Consider the following 19795-nt stretch of genomic DNA (forward strand, 5'->3'; position numbering starts at 1 on the left):
GGTGCCCACGTGACACAGGGCGAGCACGCGCGCGCGCCCCCTTTAAACCGCCTCCCCCCTCCCTTTGCTGCCGCGCACCGACCTGAGCGACGGCCCGTTGTTTCCTAGGCGACCCGCGAGGAGGGAGGGCGCGCGCGGGCTCGCGCGCAGGCATTCCCCCTCCCCCCGCCTCTGGCGGCTCCGCGCGAGGCGCGCGCCGGACGGTTGGCGGAGTGGGGCTACGCGGGTGCCGGCGGAGCTGGCAGCAGGCAGCAGGTATGTGCCGTGTCCCGGTGCGGCCCTGCGCGGCGCTTGGGAATCCCCTCCGGCTCTCGGTGCCGCCGTACGCTCTGCTGCTGCCGCGGCGGGCCGCCCCCGGCGGGGTGGGCTGGGTGGCCCGGCGGGGTCCCCGCGCCGTTCTGGCAGCGCCGCGCTGGCGGGCGGAGCGCGACGAGCTCTTCGGCCGCGGAGAAACTTTGGCGGTGGGCACTGCCTCACGCCAACTTCCCGGCGGCGGGGCGGGGGCGGTCTTGGGGCGTCCAGCGGCGGGCCGGCCTGCGGCGGGGGGTGGCGGGGCCGGACCCCTCTCCCGCGGGGTCAGTCAGGCTGCGGGCGGGCCGGAATGGGGAGGTCTAAAGCCGTGCCCGCCTGTGGTGCGGGGTCGCGGCCGCCCAGACGCGCTGGTGCGGCGTTCCTCCCTCAGGGGAGGGGGCCTGCAGGGTCAGGTGAGGCGGGGGGCTGGGGGCCGCGCGCTCCTCCCTCCTCGAGGCGCTCCCGCCACCGCTTCTGGGCCGAGTCCCCACAGCCAGACCCCGGCGGGTCCAGAGCCTCAGGGCGGGCGCGGGCTGCCAACTTCTGGTGCGCGACTCCCGAATACAAATGTCTTCGCTAAAGCCTCGGCTACGAGGCGCTTTAATTCTCGCCTTGCGCGAAAACCGTCCTAACGTCTAACACCTCTGCCATACGGCCCCTTGAACAATTTCTTCACTGAGAGTGCTGTGGATGTACAAGGTGCTGCAGCTCTTCTGGGGAGCTACTAGAGTAGCACCATTGCTTAATATAGCAAGAAAATTAACGGTCGATTATTTTTAAAGTTTAAATCCATGTAGGCTGATTTTAACATAAATGTAGTATGCTTAATAGGCCATTTGGTTACATCTGTAAAGGTGAAATTTGTGAATTGTGAGTATTGCTGTGCTGTAGCAGGATAGCACGTTACAGCAACTTGAGGAAATCAGTACGTGAACGTGTGTGGTTTCAAAGTTTGTTATTATGCTGAAGTTAGGAAAAGGATCTTCTAAATGTATCACCAGCAGATTTTTTTGCATGAGTGTTTGAGAACTCGACGGCCTACAAGCTTCATATTAAATAGAGCATGCACCTGACACCACTGAAACAGCAGCAAAATACTAAATATATACAAGGAGTGAAATGAGTAATTATGCAGGGGTCTTTACAGCTGTGAATGCACCCAGCAGGGAAGGCTCTTTAGCTCTGAACACGGGGCACCTGCCATGTTACAGGCACAGGGTGAGGAATTGCAATTTTGTGATGTGACTTTAGGAATCCTAGGGCAGTTTGCAAGACTTACTACTGGAATTTGTAGAAAGAAAGAAGGGTAAGAAACCTCTATGGGTTTTTTTTATGTGCTCTAAAACACTATGATCCAAGCACGGATCGAGTGAGACAATATTGATACTCAGTGGCTTTCTGGTAGTTCCTGCAAAAATTCTGCAAGTTTCTGCAGGACACTTGTGAAAAGGTTATTAATAGCGTGTTCGTGTTAGGGGGAGGGTTATAAATTAGTCCATATAAAAGTAGCGTTAAAGTGCTTTGCAACAAGATACTTCGTTTAACGTTATGCAGCAGTTACCTGGTGTGGGAAAAGCTGTTACTTGTTCTTGTGCACAGTATTTATGCTGTGAGGTAGTATATTCTGTGCAGGGAAGGACCACTCGTCATTTACCAAGGATATGGAATAAGAAGCAAGCGCGTATTGCTTGAAACATGTTACAGTTCCTAAACACTGTGTGTATGCTCACAGTGAAGTAACTGCATGAGTGAAGAGCCCACATTCCTGGAGCAATGCATGCACATACTCGTTTCTGTATGTTTCTGAACAAAGTGGAGTTTTTGCAGCTCTGTTCTGATGCTACCCATTGAATTGCAAAATTTACTTCTCTCTGTTTAGTGCAAAGTGAGCTTTTTTGTCTGGAGGGTGGGAAGAGATGGAAGTTGTACAGAAAGTTAGATGTGTTTAGCAGATAGCAGCTACGCTAAAGACGACAGTGGGCAAAGGAGACGCGCAGCAAGAATATGCATCAGTTATTCCAGCTTCATATCTGGAGTAGTAGGTGAGATTAAGATCTTAACTCCAACCTGTCTGTGAAAAGGTCAGTAAGAAAATTAAGATGTGAGCTATGTGTGCTTGCAGTGCAAGTACTAGTGCAAGCCTGCTACTCAGCTGAATTATTTTCAGCGTGTGACTGACAGCATAAATGCTGAACATAATGCACAGTGTAGCTACTGTGTCAGTTCCCAAAGGTTAGTTAGGGGTGTGTGTGATCACAGTTCTGAAGGTGCCCTGTGGAAGATGCATACACTTTGTGGTACTCCCCTTCTCCCAGGTACCATGGGGGTATCACTCCGGCTTGAGTTCTGTGGTGACTTGAATGGTTGAACTTGATGATCTTAAAGGTTTTTTCACCCAAAATGATTCAATGACTCTGTGAAACCCAGCTATGTGGCAGCTTGCTCCTCCATCTCTGGTCTATACACTGCAATTTGTGACTGCAGTAATATTACATCACAGATCACTTTCATCACAGCAGAACAGAACCAACAAAACCTCCAACATGATCAAGAGCATGGTTTCAGCATTATTACATGTGATTACATCCAAATTAGGAGAAACTGCATTGCTCTACAAGATCCTGAAATTACTAAAAATTACCTCTTAATATACTATCAGTAGTAATTTCAATTGGTTGCATGACTTGGGAATAGCACAACAATTAACTGAATGGTTTATGTAGGATAAAACTGCCTGCATACTCTTTAAGAGCAACAAATAATGTGTTATATTGGCATAGTGTTGTTCAGCTCATCTGCTTCCTGGACAGTGGGATTCCTTAACGGACAAAATACTTTATCCTTACAATCACTGCAGAACCAATATTGACATAGGAGAGTGAGCTGCAGTCCTTTCTGCCTTGTGTTACTATCAAAAGCGTCAACTAAGCGCTATTTGCTAATCTTTATTGCTAGTTGGTGTGCGAGAGGAAGACACGATTTGATTCCTCCTTTTCATCTCACTGGTTCTAGCCTCGTGCAGTGCAGTTTAAAACTTGTTTGTCATGCTTTTGTTAGGCTCAATAATATGAGGGCTAAATCTGCAATCATTAGTGCTGGAAAATGAGTTTGGGCTTTTCTGACAAAGCTTTCTCTGTTGGTACTTTCAGGAGTTTTTTGGTAGGGTAGATGGACATGAGCATACTTGGTGAAATTTCATCTTAAGGAGAAAAACAATAAAAGTTGGTTTGTTATCACTGGAGTAGAGCTTGATCCTTTTGTATTTGGTTTTAGAGGCTCCTGCCCAAAGTGAAAGGGAAGCTTTTCTCTGCCAAATTCTTAGGTGGTGCATTGCGGGGCAGAGGCTGGGTGACAGTGGAAGGTTTACTTCAGTCATATTTAAGTCCACCTATTTGCTGGGTTTAGGATTTGTCTAGACGAGAGTGATGTATTAGGGTTTAAATCTTAATTTAGTTATGGGGTCACAGTGAGCTCTGTTACATCCATGTAATCTGGTTGAAATTACTGTTTTTGGTGAGTGTAATGAGTAGCAATGGAGGCTTCCTAATGATACTTTTATTAACTAAGCATTATAAAATGCAGTAGCATGTTATTTCTTGCTTTATTAAAAATAGTAATATTTTCAGCATAAAATAGTTCACTCTCTGTTTAACTTCCATTTTGTCTTGTCTAGGGTTCAGTGTTGCTTTGGTATTTCAACTTAAGATTTTATGTTGGGTTTTTTTCTGGTGGCGATTACTGTATCTTTCCTTGCATCATGTGAAGCACCATGTGCAGCTATAGCATTACACACCAATGACACTACATTTACAAAATGTATGTCTAAACATTTTGGTTGAGAAGGCAGACCTGTAAGTTAGGGAACATCTGATTTAGTATTGCACAGATACAGCTGTGTCTCGTGAGCTGCCCTGTTCAATGAATGAGCCAGTGATTTGCAGGAAAAATGTGATCTTAACGGTTGAAAGGCGATTAATGCAAACAGAGCTGAAGTCAGATTCTGTTTTTAAAATGATGCTTCCTGATTTTCATGAGCTTAACTTTCAAGCCAAATAACCTTCTTGCAAATCAGTTTCTAACATAGAACCTCTTAGTATTGTAGATTTTAGCTGGTGTGGTGTGTTGTTTTGGGGGGTTTTGTTTGTTTCTTTTTAAGTATTATATTATTTGCAGGTATAAACTTTCTTTGTTGACCTTAGATCCCTAAGTGGGATTTTAGCCATCAGCAGTGATTCCTAATTCAGATAATTGCTTTACTTGGTAATTTGTTACTTGGTGAACGAAGAAGGACCTTCATGGTCTGTCTTTGTCTGGGGAAGCAATGGGTAAAGTCTGATATCTGTCTGTCCATTCTGCATTTTTGCTTCAGCAGCCTGTGAGTTCTCCATAACATGCTGCTCCTCTGCTGTCAGAGGTGCAACCAGCCTAGCCATCATGTACAGGGAATTCATGTTTCTTTGTTTTCTTTTTTCTTTTTGAGAGGCACAAAATACTTGATTAAAAAAGGCAAGCAGGCGTTGGAAAACATTTCCATTGAACTGAATAGATTGCCATGAGACAAAGAGCATCTCTGCTATTTTGAGGAACTTCAAAGGCTGCCTGCAAACCAGGCAAGTGTCAGAGCTTCTCAGGAAAGTTGCAAAAGTCTTTGTAGTGGAAAGTGTTATGTCTGATATTTAAGTGTGCCTGCCAGCTTTTTCCACTAATAGAAAATGAAAGTTCATGGATAAAAATAGCAAAATACAAGTTTTATTGCAGTTGGTGATGCTTCTGCAGTTATTTTAGTATTTTGCCTTAAATGCTTTTGTTCAAGTTTACCAAATCTTTTCTTATAGAAAAGTGCACCATGTGGACTACCAGTCAATTTATCTAATGGTGCAAATTTAAGGAAAGCTCTTCTTAAAATAAAGAACTCTTCCCTGTAATAATTAAAGTTAACAAACATCCAGATGTAAACATGAATCATGTGGGGTGTCTCAGCTAGCAAACAGTCCGTAATTTTTCACTGTATCTAATAGGTGACTGGATTTTACAACTCACATCTAGTAAATAATTCCATTCTTATCTGGAATGATAAAATCAGACAGCTGTAAAACAACTTTTTAACTGGAAAGTGAGATAGAGTGTAAGGTTTACATGTTAACTTGTACAAGTGTCTCTCTCTCTCAAAAAAAAAAAGGCAATCTCAAAGATTTTCCTTGCATATATTTACTTTTTTTCTTCTGTTGCCAGCTGCCACCTCCAGAAATATGAATGCTCTTTTTTTTTCTTTTCTTTCTTCTTCTGTCTAGTCTTAGGAAGAAGGACTTTCTGAGGAGGGAGCAGTCATGTAATTAAATAGATATGTTTAACTTTGAAAGGTGTTATTTTTAGGACTAGCTCAAAAGGGCAGGTATTCCTTGGAGACATTATAATATAGCCAGATTACGTGCTCTAACTGAAAAAGGAATGCAAGACTGTGGTAGCATTGAGGTTTACTAAACGTTTTTGACACTTGTTAACTTTGGGCAAAAAGAAATCCAAAGGAGACTGAGGAACAGGCACGGTTTCTGAACCTTGGATCTCAGTGCCGCATTGGAAGAAGTGTCAGCCTCCAAAGAAGCTGACCCTTTGGAGAGGCATCTTTGTTTCTTCCCTTATTCTCATTAGGGCTCTGGTGATACTTGTTCTTTGCCCCATGCTTGTAGCAATGGCATTTTTTGTTGGCTCGTACACTGTTGAGTGGTACGTATACAGGTATGTATATATCTGCCTAGTGAGGGTTATGGTGGAGACAACAGCTGTGCCCTGGCTGCCTCCTGGCCATTGCTTCGCTGTGTTCCTCAGGTACAAGGAACAAAGAAGTTTCTATGGGTTTCTGGTGCATGAGTTGACAGCCATTCTGCAGGGATATTTATGTCCCCTCTCTCCATCCTGTTTTTCTGATATGTATGTCCTCAACTTTTCCACCTTTCGGCAGAGGGGGGCATATTTCACTTATGGTGAAATCATTATGCAGGCAAATTTGGCCCCATCTTGATTGTCTTATGTAGGTAAAGCTGGTAAGAGAGTGACAGCTGAAGTGTTTATTCTGAACCATAAGTGGGAATTGAACACAGAGAACAAGCACAAAGGGTGCTTTCTGAATATTTTGAGTCCTCTCCTATGTTAAAAAATACTTATACTAATATTTAAGGCAAAATAATGGGAACCTTATTGTGTTGTAGCTTGTTAAAGTATGGATAAAAGGCAAGTCTTATCCCAGAGGATTTGCAATCAAAATGCGTTTTAGTAAGAATATCATGAATGGTGATAGATGCCTAGGAAAACCTTATATTTATATGTACTACTGTATGTAAGTTGTTAAAAATTCTATTGATATAGTTTCTTTAAATGCATAGCAGATATTAAATTCTTTGGTTTTGGTAGGAATTGGGGGTTTTTACATGATTGTGGGACATTTTAAAGATTCTTCATTAATGGAAATCTGGTGCATTTTGGGTATATTGGGATACTTCTATATGTCTATGTTGCACAGATCAGCACTAACAAAGAGAAGTCTCATGTGTACATTTTTAGTTGTCATCATACTTCAAACTATTAACATTGAAACTATAATAACCTAACTTTCTTCTAGTTGTCTAGAGTACCACTAGAAAAAAACAACAACAATTGGGCTGTACTTGTAGTGCAATATTTTGAGATCTTACCCCAAAAGAAGAGTACCTACGAAAGTAAATTTTGAATTCAATTTATTTTGTACATAGGACAGCTAATGTTTGTACATTGTCTCCTTTGTTAGTCAATAGTTTGCTTTTCTTGTAGCCACATGGAAAGACTTGTATTTTTAAAAACTAGAAGCGCAAAGGATTCCTGCAACAACTAGAGGAACAGGAGCTCAGGGACTCTTACAAGCTTTTGAATATTGAGCTCCATAATGTCCAGTTATAAGAGTGTTTGTTTTTTAATTACATTCTTGTTTGTTGGAAAATGCTTGTTACTAACACCTTTGTCTTGTTGAGCTTGGGAGCTATGAAAAGGAACTTGGTCCTTTTTCCTTTCATGGGGGATGTTGACCCAATCTGAATGCACTGTTTTAATCCAAAGATTATCTAGGCTTGCTGCTGTTGAAAAACTTCTTTCAGTCTAAGATGATTTCCATTTTTTCAGGGGAAGGGACTACAGTCAAAGTAGCTGATAGCCTACTGAAGCCTGAATATGAAAGCACTGAATAGAGTGAACTAGCAAACAAAGACTAATTGGTTATTTTTCTGCCCCATTCAGAAAAGTGGCCAGGTCTCAGAGTGCCTCAGTGACTGGCATCAGCTGGTATCAGACTGATATTTGCTGGGTTAAATTAAGTTGGTGCATCATGTTCTCATCTCAAAACACTGTTAACTAGCACTATACTAGTCTTGGTGGGGAGATTTCATAGACTACGTGAACATGTGAAGTGTTCTCTCTTCTGCTTCATGCCTTCTGGAAAGGATGAAGGTACATGGAATGAATTGATTAAGAAATACAGGCTTCCAGAGTTTATGTCAAGAGATGGAGGACTTTATTCTCTAGTGCTGGTGTATCTCATGGGCTTTAAATAACCTCAAAACATACTTGCTTTTGGTTATGGGCTGTGTGGGACAGGCACTTTCTCTCCAGGTAATATCCAGGGTAATGAAGTACTTGTCTTGAACATGGTGCTATCATAAAGCAATGCAGAGTGTTCACAATATTAAATTATAAAATGGAGAATCTGGTATTGGAGGAAAAAGATGTCACAGTGGTACTTTTCTTTCCTGGAACTACATCTGATCTTTGGACTGTGTGCTGGGTTTGTGTAAATGGTTTCAGAAAGCACTTCCTGTCTGAAATAGGCTGTTTTTCTGTTAGTTTCCCTGGGTGTATAAAGCATATTGGATGAACAACATTTGGCAGAAGTGGAGCATAATATGAAACCTTTAATTTTATGCTGTCGGCAGCTCTAAGTCAGAAGACACCATGTTATCAAGTAACATTACAGATATTCACAACTTGCACAGTACCTTGATTATCCATTAATAATTGTTATTTGTTAAGCAGATAATAGTACTGTTTGGATTCAGAGCCTAGGTTCGAAGCGTATGACTTAGCGTATTTGTATTTTAAATAATCTGGTTTTCACCTGATATAAAAAGCTAAGAACAGAGTTCAGTAAAAGCTTTTACAACAGCAAAGAGACCACCTATTCTACTGTGAATGTCACACTTGGACTAACTGTATGCTACCAGCAGTTCTGAAAGTGAGATTTTGGTTTTTTAGTTTGTTGGTTTTAATTGTATGTGTGTTTGCCTGCAGCAGCGTAAGACCATACTGACTGTTTAAACATAGGCTGTATTAAAAAGCAAACAAAACAACCTCACAAACAAAAACCCACAAGAGAAAATACCCTGAAGAATAAAACTGTTTAGAAGCTTCCTAAACTGCTTGAGAGAAGACAGAGAGGAAAAGAAATAGTGCAGGATAACAAGTGTACAATGAAGATGTGCAAGTAGAAGTTGCAAGAGAAATGGCATGCCTTTTTGTCACACACTGTAACTTATTTTACTTATCTATAAAAGAGAAAGTCTTTCTTTGGCTTTTTAATGCTTTAGGATCACAATGTGGAATAGAAAATTATTGACTACAGTGTCAAGAGTGATAATTTTTGCAAGTATTTCAGAGTATGATCTAAGGTAAGTTTACAGGTTCCTCTGGGTACTCACTCACATAATCTTATTCTTGGAGTTACGTATCAGCTTGGCAAAATCCCTAATTAATTACTTCAGTACTCTGAAAAGCTGGTGAACAGATAGATGATGAATGGACCTTTTACCTCTAAATTTGGTCCTCCATAAGACAGGCATCTTATTTTCCGCCCCCCCAAGCTGAACTTAAAAGGAAAAGCAATAAGGTGATAACATTATTGTCTTAAAGGACAACAGAAGCAATCAAACCTACTTAAAGTAACGGATGCAGCATATTCAGTTAATCAAAACAGGTGTTCTGTATCTGTGACTGTTTAGCCCGCAGATGATCAGTCTGCCTTGCAGAAGAGGAGTTGTATTTTCAGTATGAGCTATATACCCATTTGAGCTGTGATCAGCACTCTTTGCTTCCCTAAGGAGATGGCAGTGATTGTAGCATTTATCATACATAAAGGAGTCTGTCTTGCTGTATATAGCTGCCAAAAGACACGTGAAAAATAGTGACAAAGGCGGCAGTGCCCATGATCTCGGTAACTCTTCAGACATCAAAACAGCTGGTGAACTAAGGAAATTGCTTCCCCACTTCTCACCTGAATCCCATATTTATCCACAACTGTAGTTCTGAGTTAGGATGATTCAGTAGCCTGTCTGTAAAGAAATCTGCTAACAGAATACTATCTGAAATGCTGGTATGATGGTCTGTGCATGAAGCTCTTTGCTGGTGCTGCAAAGATGTGAAGGTCCAGGTGAAAACAAGATCTCATTCACTCCACAAGTTGAGTACACAGATGGAATGCTGTGGTTTACATTAAAACTAGGGTTTTTTAAAATTAAGGGAAATGGTAGGGAAGAGTTTGAATTATTGGTGTTCAAGACAAAATCCAAACGTATACCAGTGTTTTAATAAGAGCAGGGAGTTTTCCTGGATCATTTAGGATTGAACAAAGCTCAGAATGTAATTCTTCTACCATCGAGCAGCCCTGTGGCTGGAGCAAAGACATCTAACCAAGGGCAGAAGTTTCTCTATTTAGGGAATGGAAAATGGAGCACATGGAAGTAGCAGAGCACTCAGTGGAAACACTGAACATTTGAACTTTGCTTTAGTCCTTTTCTTTATAACATGTGGCAAAGATGATGGATCAGTGATTCTTCTGACTTGGCAAAGCTAAGGCTGCTTTTTGGGAAATGCAGCAAAACAGCTTTAGAGGCTACTCAGGGGATACTTACAGAATTGTGCTCCTATGAGAAGCCTGTGCCTCTGCAAGGGAAGGAGGAAGAAAGGACTTGCAAGCCAGGATAAAAATTAAAAGTGCTATCTAGAGGTGCCTTGCTTGACCTGTTTTTCAGTTCTCTGGTACCAGCAGTGAAGCTACTTGGTACTTAATTTCTAATGACTTTCCTCATATCAGGCTAAGCATTCTCTTCCTTTCACCCCAAAGGACTGAACTATAAAGATTCTTGTGATTTGTGCAAGGAGAGCAATATATATCAACACCTACTGAATCTATGTCGTGGATGGACCCAGCTACTCCCCTTCTTGCCCACCATGGCATTTGAAATCAGTGGCATTCAAGGTGCTAATTGTTCATTTAACATCAAAATGATGATATGGGTATGTCCATAGCTAGAGCACATGTATCCCTTGTAAAAGGCATATGACTGTGTTGTAATCAAGCTTAGATTTTTGTCAGTTTTGAGATGGTTTCGTGTTTGTTTCAGTGTAGGGATAAGTGTATGTTTAGACTAGCTCTCATCTTTTCCCCAAGGTATGATTTTGCATTTTTATTATCATTTATAACTGAAGCATCGGAGGAAACCATTCAGGCACGTGTATTTAATAAATTGATATCTAGTAACATTGTTGCAATCCAGTTGCCTCAATAATCCCACCAGGTTTTTCCTTAAATCAGCAAGTAAGATCTCTCACTCTTCCCTGGTTTTGCACAAGTTTTGACACATATCCACTGAAAAAGTGCGTAGGTCAGGTTAGGAAAAGCATGGTTGACTTGTGGAATTATTGTCATCATCTATCTTCCTGCCTTCAGAGCTCTCATTAAGGTCATCCTGCAGCAGAGGTTCAAGTTTGATTCATACTTTACACTGAGGTGTCTGTGGGACAAGTACTCATCCAATTGATTTGCTGTGATATTTTTATGCTGACTGTAGCAAGAGGGGAAAATGTTTAAGGAGAAATATTTTACAAATTGTAGCTGTACTTATCTTTTGGACAAAAACTAGTACAGCAGAAGGGCGAAAAGTCAGCATAATGTGACCAGCCATCTCCGAGTTGTCGATGGAGTGCAGTTTGAGAACATCTGGACTGTAAAATGCACCTCTTGAACTTTCATTGATTAGTTCCTTGGGCTGTCAGCCATGAAGTATATTTTTAGATACTTGCAGCAAATCCTACTGCATGTGAAAGAATACCAAATCCATCGTTTCTCAGCTGCTATTTTTCAGTAAGCAGGGGAAAAAAGGATTTTTGTGTAAGTAGTTAATTTGCTGCTGCATTGCAGACTGCAGTTTGTACAGCTCTACCTGAGTTAGGTTTAAACTAGGCAGCCTGGCAACTGGTACCAAAGTCCAGCTGGAACCGTGGTAGCTCAGCTCTAGCTTCTGTAATTCTGCGTTCTGATCCCAAGAGGAAAACTATTGGCCTGGACACATTTAAAGCAATTGTTTCTTTCAGTAAGCCATCATTTCTAAAAGCAGGGGAAGAAAGTGTGCGGCTTGAATTTTTATGGCACATGTTTTACCATTCAATTGGGTTCGTGTTGTTTGGGATTTTTTTTTTTTTTTAAGTTTGTGGTGGTGTTTTTTTTAACAAGAATAGAGAGACTTTGTAATTTAATGGAAAATAAATGGGTTGACTGCTTTTGTAGGTGAAAGTTTGATGCATGCTGCAATTCCGTATCACCTTATAGCATGGGCATTCCTTGGCATTTGTGAACAGTAGCATGCTTTTGTTGAAAGTGGGAGAAATTTGTTCTGCCTTGTGAATGTGTGCTTTGCCTGCAATCTGCAGTAGTACACAAGTGAGTGATAAGATGCTTTAAAGGTGCCTAAACTGATCCAAACTTTGATTGCCTTAGTCGAGTTGGAAGTACTCTGCTCTTGGATGAGGCTGTGCTGTATTTTGACCTGCCTGTACGTGGCAGGTTATTTTTCTAGCCTTTAGATGCTACTATCACTTCTCTGAGTATTTTCTGAAGTTTGTTGTGCTAGGTTTGGACACCTGTCTGTTTTATGCTCAGTTGCAGGGTGTTTCTGTATTATCAGCTCTTAAGGGCAATGTGCATTAAAAAAAATAAAATTAAACTTTGTTCGTTAGTGGAATATTTTTCAATGTCTTGTTTATTTTTAATTCAAGACAGATTTTTTCTGTCCTGAAACATTCCCTTTTTCCATGTGATCTTTCAGTTTTTCCTGTAAGATCTGCTGTTCAGTGCAATAGGTCTAGTAAACCAAACTATATTTATATAAGCTCTTTAGTATATACTTGTTCAAAACTGTGTGATTTTATACTGCAAACATTGTCTCAAATTAGATTAAGTACTTTGAAGCAGGGTTTATGTTACTTTAAAAAAACACCTTCTAAAGTAGCATGTGAATAACAAAAGTACAGGCCAGTTTTTCTTGTCCCGAAAGATTATTTGTAGCTTAAAAATCATCAAATTCTGATTGTAATCTTAGTATCTTTCCCAAGATGGCAAGATACTGCCTCTTTAAACTTCTTGTTGGTCTTTGCAACAAGCAGTTTGTCTCATTTTTCTACTGCTTGTTTTTACAGCATCAAGTGCAGTAAATTTCTGACCTGAGGCCTGTATAATCTTAACTCCTTATAAATATTTTCATTTTATTGGAGAATTTGTCTTAATTTTGAATTTTATTTTTCTGAATCAATCAATACTTTTATTTTTGAAGGATTTTATATATGCATCAAAAAAAAACCACAACGATATATACTTAGAATACAGAGAATATTCTTTCTGTTGGGAAGGGGCATTTTTCACTGTCTGGAGTGCCAGACCAAAACTCAGAAGCATCAATTAATCCAGACTCAGTCTTTGGGTTTAGTTAGGGAGTGATACTCATTGAAAGTACTGGAGATTGATAAATTATTTAGTAGATAATGACTGGGTTGGAGGGGTTGGCACAATGTTGATGTAAAAATATTTCTGAAAATTTTTCAATAGTTTGACCAGAAGCTCTTAGGGATAGAGCTTCTTGGTCTCACCTGTTTGTCTTAGATGTGTTTTTCAGGGTTTGGTACCTCTTAGAAATATTAATGACTATCCTGGTGAAGTTGTTTGGTTGGTTTGGTAGATGAATTGATAAATTTTAATGAAAGTCTGTTAGCAGCTCTAACACTTCCATTGCGTGCAGGTGGCCAGTATGTGTTAGGGGTTTAAGGGCAAGAATGTGTTTTATTTATAACTTAGCATTCGTTTAGTTTTCTGGGGCTTACGTGGAAATGCGACTACCTTGCATAACCATTGCTTGAAAAGCATCCTTTTATCTGATCAGTGTATTAGACAGAACCTCCTTATTGGATATGGGTCATGGGACTTGTACTAAATAAGATACTGCTAAAATAGAGCTGTGGAGGGTGGCACATTGACAGCTTCATTGGGTCACACAGTACTGGCCAAAGCTTTTTGCCTGTATGATGTCAAAAGAGGCAGAGTGTCCCTGGCTTACTGTAGTGGACGCTTAGGACCAAAAGCACAGAATGTTGAAGATAGCAAAAAACCCCAAAACCCAAACAACACCACCAACAAAAAAAAAACCCACAACAAACCACCACACCACAAAACAGCCATCAACAACCCTTCTGTGTGGTAATGTGGGTGAGTTGTTCTGGTTTACCATGTTCAGCAGTGATGTGCTCAGTTTCACCATGTCTCTTTAAATCCCAGGTGCAAAGTGCATTTGAGAAGCCTTGTGAGGGAATACAGAAATAAATTTTAAATCTGAATCCCAGGGTACCATCCTTGCTGATTTACAACATGGATTTCATAGTATGTTAGAAGTATCATCAGATCAGTATGCCACAGGGAAAACTGGTTCTCTGCTCACATGTTAAATCACATTAATTTCCTAGTAAGGAGTAAACCTTGTGAGCCCTTAGCAGTTGCAAATTCAGTCTCTAGTTTGTCTGTGATACTGCTGCTGTCAGTGGAAGAGCACAAGCTGACAGTTGTCCACATTGAAGTTCCACACACCAACAAAATAGTAATACTTTTGTTGCCTTGGTTCTTTTTTTGTAGAAAAAAATAGAGCTTCAGAGTTCCAAAGTGTGGATAATGCCTGTAATTATTATTTTTAAATTAATGTACCATTTTTAAGCTTAAAAAAATCTACTTTAAATGCACTGTGTAATATACAAGTAAAAGAACAGCTGTTCATGAAGCTTATTACTTGTAGTCTTACTTTCAACTAAGTCCTTGTGGGCCAGGGTGGTGGCTTTTTGCGGTATGAGTTTTTTACCAGGCTATATCCTGGGATTTGGGCTGCAGCAGGGGTCAAACCATATCTTGTCCCATCTCTTTTCATTCATCTTGTTGCTGTGCTACTTTTCATAGAATCATAGAATCACCATCATGGATTGGAAGGAACTTTTAAAGGTCATAAAGCCCAACCCTCCTCCAAAAAGTAGGGATTTTTTTAATGCATACTTTTACAGAAACCATTCAAGTTTCTATTTTTGCCTTTCCCTTTTATACACTAAAAAAGAGTAATATGTGGGACAAAGAGGAAGCACTTGCCATCCTGTTTCCAGGTGTAGTGGGAAGAATTGTTCTTTTGCCTATGAAGTTTGCAGCAGACAATCTGGAGAGATTGGAACATACACTGACAACGTGTCTCCTCTGTGGCGATGTCTTTTAGACCTCAGTTAAAAGTGACAAGTCCAGGTGCAGACTTGGCTGCTAAGTGTGAAAATTACTGACCAGTTATCATGGCTGCATTTTGTGGGCTGGTACCTCCAGACTGTAAGATGCAAGACTGTCAGGGATGGGCCTTACTCACTCACAGCTTGAACAGAGTCCCTCACCATCAGTATTTTGTGGCACAAATCTGCCTATAATATGTGATAAGTGCATTCCATCACCCACTGAGGGAACCAGGATTATACAGTTAAATGATATATTAAAATAACTGTCAGTGTGCTGGATGCTATGACAAGGCTGTTAAATCCTGCATTTGGGGCTCCCAGTGATCGGGAAAGGTATTCCCAGCTATGAACAGTAAAACTGTTGTGTCTGCATGCACTGTGTGCATCTGAAGTACCATACAGGATGTGAATTAAAAAAATGTATTAGGTATCTTCTCATGCAGAGCGAGTTTTACCCCATCTGCATCACCTGGATTAAATGCTGCAACTATTTGTAAATTTGCAATCAAACCAGTTAGATTATTTGTTTCCAAAAGCTAAGTTACAAAGCCTAGCACTGTTCAGAAGAGTATTTCACATCAGTGAGTGGGCTAAATACTATATGCTTGCTTTTAAGATACACAGTAAGGCCATAAGTCCATATAATTTACTGTCTTTTGTCAGAGGCTGGCCATAATACTTAACAGGAGTGACAGAACATAAATATTTTCAACAACAATATTTTTGTACTATAGCTGATTCATGGGATGAAATCCTTCCTTCCAGGTGATGTTTTTAAATTGGTCATAGTTTGACTGACTTCAGTATTAGTCTACTTAGGTTTGTTTTGTTTTGATTATGAGAGGAAGAATTGGTCTAAAAAGCTTTCTTCTCAGCCTTCTTATAGATAATAAGAATGTTTAGGGGCTTCACAGAGCTGTAAGTGGTAAGATGTATTGAAATCGTTAACTCCAAGAGATTAAATAAATGCCAAGAATTTCTCGCAAGGCTTTCTCTGTGCTTTTCCCCAATTCTTATTGCAGTGTGATCCTTAAATATTCTGGTTGATGTTAGTTCCTCTAGAAAATTAAGAAATATTTCTAAATTTTTCTGAAGGTGTTTTAATCCACAATCTATTAGGCATAGGAATCTAATGAAAATAAAAATTAGCTTGAGGAAGCTATTAAGGCTGAATTCTAATGGCTGAAAGGCAATCTTCAAGTTACATTAATCTAAGGGGTAAGGGCAGACACTCAAGTTTGTATTTAATAGAAGATTGACCTCTGAATAAGGTGTGCAGCAGATATTGTGGACAGAAATTTTAAATGTAGTGATTTTTAACCATTTTCATGGCAGATAGGGGTAACACTATTAATTCCACATGACTAAGTAAAGCCTAAGACAGATTGATAGTGTCACACCTGAATTGAGGCATACCTTGTGCTGAGGGACATCTCAGAGCAGCTTAACTCATGTATTTGTGTTACTGTGTCACTAGTGTTAGAAGCCTGAGTGAAATTCCAGCTCTGTCCGATTACATTTTGCAGTTGAATTCAAATGAACTTGTATTTTCACCTCAAAGACAATTAACAGACTGCAAAAATTAACTGATTAACTGCAGTTTAATCAGAGATGACCTGCTAGGTATCCATATAGAACTAAACCCATTCATTCTATTGTGGTGAAAAGTCTGTGTACTTTTTTATTTACTATTCTAAAAAGTGGTGGGACCTATCTGGCTTGGCTTGAAAATTAAAAGTCATGGGTGCAGGTCTCTTGTTAGTGGCTTTTCACTGCAATTCTAGTACTAGAAGCAAAATCCAAGAGTTGATTCTAAATGGACACTAGCAAACCAAACATTGGTGAAACTAAACTCCTACTTGATTTGCTTCCAATAGTAATAATTTAGCTTGATATGGCCAATGCTCAGACATTTAAAATTCAGAAATCAAGTTGTTAGCCAATAAGATATAAATCCAACTTTGGGTTTAATAATTAGAATTTAATCCAAGGGAGACTGAAGCTATTTATATTTTTTTTTTCTTTTGAGAACCAGACTTTGTGGCACAAAAGAAAATACCTCATTTGGGTTGAGAGAGTGCTTGTGTTATGAAATTTTGCAAATATCTTCTACCCACATGCTGGCTGAGCCCAGAATCATTTAGCTTCTCAGACTGGAAGAAAACAGATGTTTTCAGACCAATGGAACTGTTGATGCCAGGCTTGTTCCTATTGACATGTGCAGTGGCACATCACAAAAGCTAACTAATACCAAGCTTTCCAACTGTGAGCCCAGAAGCAATATCAACACAGAATCCTGTTGGAGCTATTATCTAAGCCTGTGGTCCCAGTTAGTATCCTTGTGTTTGGCTGTAAAGTGAGATCTTCTCAGTAGGAGCCACATCTAGTCTGCTTCGTATGTGTAGGTCTGATGCCACTTTTTCTCAAATGGAAGTACTGTCTCCACCAGCTGGAACCATAAGCAGAGCAAGAGATATTGAGACACCCAGTAAACTCAAGTGAGCTGGCAGCCTTGTTCCTAATGCTCATGTGAAACACCAAATGTGGTCCTCTGGTTTTCTTTACTATTAGCAGGCCTAAACTTCAAAAGCTAGACAGATTTGTAAAGGGACAATTTAAGTATGTGATTGCTCTCTTTTGCTCATTCTTTATACTCAAAAGCCCTGTAGTATGGGGCTTTTTTCTTCCACATTCAATAGAGAACAGTTTATTGCAGATAAATGGGGGCAGTTTGTAAAATGGCAACGTAAATGGCAAGCTAAGTCACTCCAGGGTAAGAGATAAATGAGTAATCTTTTCGTTATACATGTTATTTATTAAGGAGTCAAGAGCAAACCATTTGCATAGCCTTGATAATTAATCAGTTATTCCAGATTTGAGACGCCATAGTGCCCCTGTTATTTGCCAGAGAGTTAAAATTTGGCAAGCAGTAGGCCCTCAATCTGATGAAGTACTTTTCATTGCCCCCTGACACCTTCAGAATTAGCTAAATTGTGGATTGCTGCAGTACCTCCTGGACATGTGCCTTCTCTGTGAAATGTTGGTAGTGGATCAGAACAACTGAGTTTAAAGAGACAGTATAGCATGAAGTGAGCAGGACTGGTATATTCATGCTGGAGTGTTTGTATGTCACAGAACTATGTTTGTAGACACTATAGAGACCATGCCCGCCCTCCCTCCCCATTTTCTAGGTGAAAAGGGAAGGAACATGCATGAGTGGAGTCTTTTCATTACCATCTCAAACAGACCAGCTCATCTTGTTTCTTTCAGGCAGAAAGTACCACGTGCTGACATCTTCAAGCTCCTTGAAAAAGGGTGAGCTTGACTGGGCTCTCCTGGGATTTTGTATTGGTCTGGTCCTCTCTAAAGGCTTTCTCCCGCTAGTTTTATTTGTCCTGCAGTCCACACATGCAGTACTGAAAAGCTCAAGATTCAATTGATGATCATGATTCATTCGCACAGACGTTATATTGATTGTGCACAGGATTATTTTCCTCTTTTTTGGCCTGTCTAAACTTCTCTCTAGCAAGTGTGAGCTATCCTTAGAAATGAGAGAGTCTTTAATTATGTGATTTCATGCCCCTTTCCCCCCTTCCCCCCCCCCCCCCCCCCCCCCCAACAGCATTCTGCTTAATTTCAGCATACAGGATGGCCCCACAAGGGGATATAATTATGGCTGCATGAGCAAGTTCAAATCTGCCGTTTCCTAATTTCTGAATGCCTAATTTTTTCCAATCTAAATACCTTCCCTGTGGTGAGACTTTTCCCCTGCCCCCCTCCCTGCTTAATGTGATGTATCAAAAAAAAACCCCAAACAATTTTGTGCAACCTGAAGTGAAGCAAGGAAGTGCTGAGACCTCTCCTGCAGGAGATTTTCAGGATTTCCCCATCAGGATTTCTGGAGGAAGCAGTCTTGACATACACGACCAATAAAACTTTGAGAGACTGAGGGAGCTGGGGTTGCTTAGCCTGGAGAAGAGGAGACTCAGGGGTGATGTTATTACTCTCTACAGCTACCTGAAGGGAGGTTGTAGACAGGCGGATGTTGGTCTCTTCTCCCAGGCAGCTAGTACCAGAACAAGAGGACACAGTCTCAGGCTGCACCAGGGGAGGTTTAGGTTGGATGTTAGGAAGAAGTTCTATACAGAGAGAGTGATTGCCCATTGGAATGGGCTGCCTGGGGAGGTGGTGGAGTCACCATCACTGGAGGTGTTCAGGAGGAGTCTTGATGGGGTGCTTGGTGCCATGGGTTAGTTGTTTAGGTGGGTTGGATTGGTTGATGGGTTGGACGTGATGATCTTGAAGGTCTCTTCCAACCTGGTTTATTCTATGTAACAAACTTTCTAAATGCAGATGTGTGGCACTGGTTAAAATTCTCACAAAGAGGTTAAACCAAAACCAGTTGTCAGAGTTGCCTGGTTGTGATCCCAGGAAGCCGAATTTCAGTTCTTGGAGAAATGCAATTTGTACTAGTAGTGAGTGATCACATCATGTTCATGCTGATTCTCAGGATGATATCAATGGTGTGAATCACAGAAGAAATGTGGCTAGTCTAATTAACAAGCTAAATGTTGTTACCCTTCAATCACACTTCCCTTTTCTTTTTGAAAGCTTCTGGGGTAATATCTGGTTAGGTGTTTTTCCTACTCCTATTTCAAATCAGAATAGAATAGAATTAACCAGGTTGGAAAAGACCTTTGAGATCGAGTCAAACCTATCACCCTCTTTCTCAGTTTTCACTGGGCATCTCCATAAGATTGCCTAGTAGGCAGTTAAGATCAGGAATTTATAGAGTGAAATAAGAACTTCTTTTTTTTTCCCCATGAAAGAAACCAACATTCCATCCCCCAGTGTGTACCAGATTCAGAATGAAAAGTTCCATCATGAGAGAGAAGGAAAAGAAAAGTAC

At 40.6% G+C, this 19795-nt stretch overlaps 1 protein-coding gene across 3 annotated transcripts in view; it reads left to right on the forward strand.

Moving 5' to 3' along the window:
* The first annotated feature begins 114 nt into the window (after nt 1–114).
* Nucleotides 115–19795, forward strand: part of TMEM266 (transmembrane protein 266) — an 85485-nt gene continuing 65804 nt past the window's right edge. For 2 of the 3 annotated variants that reach the window (XM_068144117.1, XM_068144118.1), the window contains exon 1: nt 118–255. The gene's annotated coding sequence lies outside the window, so the exon portion shown is untranslated. Of the gene's footprint in view, nt 256–19795 lie in introns of all 3 variants that reach the window. The other variant, XM_068144119.1, reaches the window with a different exon arrangement.

The sequence above is a fragment of the Melanerpes formicivorus genome, unplaced genomic scaffold (assembly GCF_026170545.1).
Source record: "Melanerpes formicivorus ecotype bairdi unplaced genomic scaffold, bMelFor1.0.p_v2 SCAF_10, whole genome shotgun sequence".
NCBI lineage: Eukaryota > Metazoa > Chordata > Aves > Piciformes > Picidae > Melanerpes > Melanerpes formicivorus.